The following is a 5,902-nucleotide window of genomic DNA, read 5'->3' on the forward strand; positions in this document are numbered from 1 at the left end:
ATATATATATATATATATATATATATATATATATATATATATATATACTGATTTATTTATATGTATCATATATGTATGAAAAACTGCAAATTTGACATAAGACCTCAGGTATAACTTAGCTCAACATATTGATAAAAGTGTGAAAATCTGTTCCTTTTGCAGTGATAAAATGATTTAAAATGTTTTAGTAAATCCAGAAAAACCTGTTGATTTTTCGAATGGCATTGATCTGATCCCTCACCAGTGGAATCATTTAAGAATTCTGGAATGTCCAAACCGGTAAACAATAAAATAGTTTTTTTAAATAGCTGTGGTGTCATCACGAGTAGATGTTTTAATAAACATATGCATGCATATATGTACAAACACCAGACTTAACATTCCAGTTAGTTTTCCTACCTCCAGCCTCCGTCCTGCGCTTTACAATCCAGTGATTTGATCATCCAAACGCCTTTAAATCCACAACACAAAGTATCATCATAATGTGTTTGTCAGGAGCTTCTGGTCTCGCTCTCTTCTGCCGAGTTGTGAGTGTCACACAAACACACACACACACACACACACACTGCCCCGCTCTCCCTTTCCTGTACATGTATAAACACACTCCTTCAGCCCTCGACCACACTTGCCCTTTTGAAGCAGCTGAGTCCGTCTCCCTTTTTTATAAGCAAGCCCTCATGACATCACAGCAAGACAGTATAGCCTATCAGAGGACAAGGAATGGCTTTTAGTGTATGTTGCATGTCTGCAGTGGACTGACAGCACTCTGGGTAACATTCGTTTTTTTAACTTTTAATTTATTCAGGGAAGGTTTTCTGAGGTCTTTTTCAGCACCACCCTACTTTACATGCACACATTAGAGCTGCAGTACAAAACTGCTGGCTGGTTGTACTGCTGCAGTTGAGCTGTTGAAAACACAACCACAATCTTCAACCTGAATGCTTTTACAAATTTCCCCCTGGGGATGAATAGTCTATATCTATCTAGCTATCTTTATACTATACTGTATTCTCATATGCTTCATTATATCTTATTGCATTAAAAAGACACTGTTGCTAGTATAGTTGCAGTTAAAGCAACTATGAAGCTCAAATTGAATTTAACTGACTATACTGAATCATGCTCTATAGAGTATTCAAACCAGTATTTAAGTATTATTATTATTATTATTATATGTTATATTTTTTAGCTGAGCTAAATCTTTTCATGCGTCATTGAACACACTCTTCTGTCGGCTTTGCGCAGATGATAATCTGGAGCAGTTTAGCAGCATCTAAACAACCCATCAAAATGCATTCATTGGGGCTGCATGCCGGTTCAATACTCATCTGTATTGATGACGTGAGGCATGTTTGTTTGAGCTCAACACAAGTTCACAAACGAGAACAACTTAATGAAAGTGATGTTAGAGATTAGTCACAGAATATTTCCACAGGATACCATCTGCCATTTATAGTGATGTATCATCATTTTTTACACTTTGCCAAATGTCCGACTGAACTGCTTCAGTGAGTATTCATTTTGAGAAAGACAGCAGACTTAAATGAAACACTTTAACCACAGTCAGAGCTTCTATATTTCTTTCAAGATGTATTTACTCTTCATAATGTATTTTGCAGCAAGTCTGTCAAGAGGCCCAGAGCAACATAGATAACGCTCTGTGTGACCATTTGAACACCGTGATTCGTCTTCAATGTCTGACCACATGTTTCGACCAGCCGGCCGATCTGCTGGCATTACTCTGGCTGGGAAGAGTCACTCCGCTTGTGCAAGTGCAAGCTGCAGACATCCTGTTGAGCATGCAAGCAGTTCTTTCAAAAGGCTTCACATTCGCAGATGAAACCACATGGAGACAGAAAAACCAAAGTGGTGGCATGACTGCTGAGATAATACCATCAAAATGACTTATGCATCTTGATCCAACCTATACAGTTGAATACACCAAATGTTGATGCCTTAGAAGAAAGAAAATATCAACAATAAGCTACTGTCCAATCTTGCAGTATACTACAGCATTTTCTTTCTTTCGACTCCGAGTCCGCCCATAACTCATCGGAGTAAAACCACGCTGCATCGAGTCCCACTAATTTACTTAGCACACAGTCAACTTAAAGAAATTTGAAAATAGGTGTTAATCATGGATCTGTGATTATATCAAAGATAGAAGGTGGAAGAAGAGGAAGAGGAAGAATTGGAGAAGGCAAATATTGACCAGACTCTGGCCCCACCCACCGCAGCGGACTCCTCCGTCCTGCTCCTGTGTTTTACTTAAGGTCATTCAGATGTTATCAAAGTTAGCGTTACCCAGTTATGTCATTTTGTGTTGAATTTACATTGTTTTGACAGATTTTTTTTTTGTTGACGTTACTTGGTGTTCCCCGCACGTTGCTAGCATGCATGCAAACGCTTTCAGCAAACTCCAGCTAGAATACCGAACTCTCCTTTAGCTGCTGAGTGGATACTATTTGATATTGTCATATTTCTGTCGAACCACGTTAACGTGTCGAGTTATTTGATTTTCATAGCCCCTGGATTGAATTTCTCTGCGATCGAATCAACAAAATGAGTTAAGTTAGCTGACATTAGCTTGGTCATTTGCATTCACCATAAAGGCTTTGTTAACTCAGGCTATATCATTTGCTATGTTAATTCAATTTAGATTTAATTAATGTTAAATCAAAGGTCCTACATACGACGTGATCCCATATTGTTGTGTTGTAAAATCTACGTAGGCTAAGGGCCTAGGCTCTACTTTAACATTTATAGTGGGTGTAAGGTTTTTGCAGAAAATAAAGGGCTGGACCCAAATGCAGGGAGACACGGGAAATGGAGGGTTGGATAATTGTGGGTTTAATTGTAACAAAAAAGTATTCAACACAAAAAGGTGTGAATCACAAGTCCATGAAAATAAAACATCTAAAGAAACAGGGAACACGGCAAAGGGGAGCAAACATGAAACGTACCGGAAGGTAATGGCAGGCAGACGACAGACGGACCAGGTTACACCAAAGACAAACGAACACTGAGCCAAGGGACACACAGGGTTTAAATACACAGGGAAGGTGCAGGTGATTAGACACAACAGGTTTCAATTAAGGGTGGGGCAGACGATCACGAGAGGAACGGACAGGGGCAGAGACTGGGGCTCCGGGGAGCCAGACTGGGAAGACTCTCGGAGACGGGGCTCCGGGGAACAGGACTCGGACCAGGTTACACCAAAGACAAACCAACACTGAGCCAAGGGACACACAGGGTTTAAAGAAGGTGCAGGTGATTAGACACAACAGGTTTCAATTAAGGGTGGGGCAGACGACCACGAGAGGAACAGACGGGCAGAAAGTGAAGTGAAGCAGACTGAGGAGGTGCAGGTGATTGAACGCAGCAGTGTCTAATTAGGGGAAGGGCAGACCCTCACAGGGGTAAGACAGACAAAGGCAGGAAATAAAGTGCAAGACACAGAACATCTCAATAAAACAGAATAAATAACTAAATCAAAACATAAATCGTGACAGTGGGGCTAAAGTTATTTCAAGTAAAGCGGTTTGTAGGATGTATCATGTTGCTTTTCTCCCCACAGGGAGGGGAAGCACGCTTACTATGCAAACTGATGCCAATAAGAGCTGATGATGGCCCACTTCCATGAACGAAATGAGGGACTGATACTCCCTGCTGATGTAAGTTTTGTTTTTTGTTTTTAATGTCTACTATCACTATAAACACTTTTTTAATTTAGATACCATTGTCCATGTTCTACAGATGTCTGCCACCCTGACGCTCCCAGCGAGTCCATGACTGATACTGCTGACAGATGCCAACCAGGGGAAGGTGGTGTCAAAGAATACAGGGAAGCTGGTCCAGAGAAAGGCAGCAGCTGTGAATCCCTTTGTAGTCGCCTTCATAAACAAAGTCCTGGACTGTGAGTGGGGTGTTAAGAAGACCACATTACATCCCCCACACAGGACCTCACATAGGAGGAAGGAAGAGGAACGGCCCACACTAACCAGATGTTACTGTTGTCATTTTAAGGTAACAAGTCTCTAAAATGTTCTGTTCAATTCAGTATAGTTCCATCTAGTTGTCTCAATCGTACAGTTCCAGATTTGCTCTTTCTCTTGCTTTCTATGGCATTAATGTTCATAACTCATGTAAAATGGACACAATTATTGTTTATATTATGATAATTGACCTTTTAAGTTATTATAAATTGCTTTATAATTTGTTATGATCATTGTTGTAAAGCATTGTGAATACTTATGAGTTTATAACTATACAGCATAAGCTGGTTATTACGCAAAATAAGTATGTGTGTAATGCATTATGGACATGGGGGTTATAGAAAATGTTATCAAAAATAGAAACTAAATTCAGGCACATGGACTAGAACTAAGGATTTGTTCAGTTTGAGGAATGGTGATGTTATTAATTGTATTTTGCGAAAATGCAATCACTTTAAATTGTCAGTAATTAATGTGTTTGATACTGCTTTGGCTTTAGTAAAAGTTAAATATTGTAAGGCCATCTGTTGTCGGAGTCGTTTCTATGCCAGCAATTTTCAGACGTTTTAATTTTGAACTGTAATATTTTATAATCATCAGCTGTTCAGTGTTATACTGTAAATATCACATTCCATAGTCCTTTCATGCATGTTGCAGTATTAAACTGTTCATTGAGATAACAGTAGGAATACTTAAATAACAGTATAATGGCTTTTTTTATACAGAACAGTACTGTAGTAACATTTACATGATAAAACTGTTGTTGTAGATTACAGTAGGTGCACTGTATTACAGTTGAATGCTGGAAGCTGTAGCTGCCAGTAGTTTACTGTAATTTAACAGGGACATTTATTACAGCGTACTTTCGATGTTGTCTCTCTGTCTTCGCATGAGAAAAGAAACACATTGCAGTCAGTGTGGCCATGTCCTCCTGTCTGTCTCACCCCAACACATTCCTCTCCCCCACCTCTTCCTGTCCTTGACCTATACCTTCCTCTTTTTCACCCTCCACATCCTCCTCTCCCTGCCACACATTGACTCCTAAAGTATCCATCCCTTTATGCTTCCTATACAGAACCCATTCTGGTCTATAGTTTGCTGTCTCAAAGTCGCTCTTTGTCAGCTGCTCTTTCTGCTCTCACCTGTCCTCAGCTCTCCATCATCCAAATGTGGTATTCATGACTTTGTATGTAAAAAGTTTTACAGAGTTGTGACATGCATGTTTTTTTTATTTTGCTACACAGATTCCATTTCGATTTTGATCAGTATAATGGAGAAATGTTTTTTTAATCAGCGTATACTGCAAAACATTCGCTGACAATGTCTCAGGGCTAGAATTCCTCAGTCCAACTGAACATAATCCTTTTTTTTGTTTTTTTGCTCTATGCTTGTCATGTTACTGAACTGACTTTGAATTTAAAAACAACCACAAAATATTTTTTTGGACAAGGCAACATTGTTTTTTGCTGTTGCTGACCTGGGAACAGTGTTTCTACACTTAAAAATGACTTCAGTTATTTGAAGGGATCAAAAGCCACGCGCCACAATTTTTCCCAGCCAAGTGTTTGATCAGTCAAGGAAAATTACTGAGCAATGACAGTGAAGGGAAAGAGATGAGGATGTTGAGTTGAGCTCTTAGCGTGCCAGTGTGAATTGGTCTCAAGGTCCTTTTGGTGAGTTTCCTCTTCTAATCCTCTCTGTTACTTTCCACTGAATCCAATATCCAGTAAAGCTGAACAGCTTTAAAACGGCTTCAGAAATAACAGGCCGCCTGCCTCTGTATTGAGCGGCTTCCTCAAGTGGTGGGACCGATCTATAATGCAGCTATATGTATGTGAATCATGTGGCTGAAATGTACTTATAAGCCTTTTTCAGCTGTGGTAATACAGCACACATTTCTTCACATT

At 39.5% G+C, this 5,902-nt stretch overlaps 1 protein-coding gene across 2 annotated transcripts in view; it reads right to left on the reverse strand.

Moving 5' to 3' along the window:
* The window catches only part of adrb2b (adrenoceptor beta 2, surface b), a 10,988-nt gene extending 7,994 nt beyond the window's left edge, over positions 1-2,994 (reverse strand). Inside the window, exon 1 of one of the 2 annotated variants that reach the window (XM_031857262.1) lies at positions 2,964-2,994. The gene's annotated coding sequence lies outside the window, so the exon portion shown is untranslated. Of the gene's footprint in view, positions 1-399; positions 575-2,963 lie in introns of those variants that run through there. The other variant, XM_031857261.1, reaches the window with a different exon arrangement.
* Positions 2,995-5,902: the final 2,908 nt, after the last annotated feature.

This window comes from Anarrhichthys ocellatus, unplaced genomic scaffold, assembly GCF_004355925.1.
Source record: "Anarrhichthys ocellatus isolate YVR2014 unplaced genomic scaffold, GSC_Weel_1.0 scaffold18, whole genome shotgun sequence".
NCBI lineage: Eukaryota > Metazoa > Chordata > Actinopteri > Perciformes > Anarhichadidae > Anarrhichthys > Anarrhichthys ocellatus.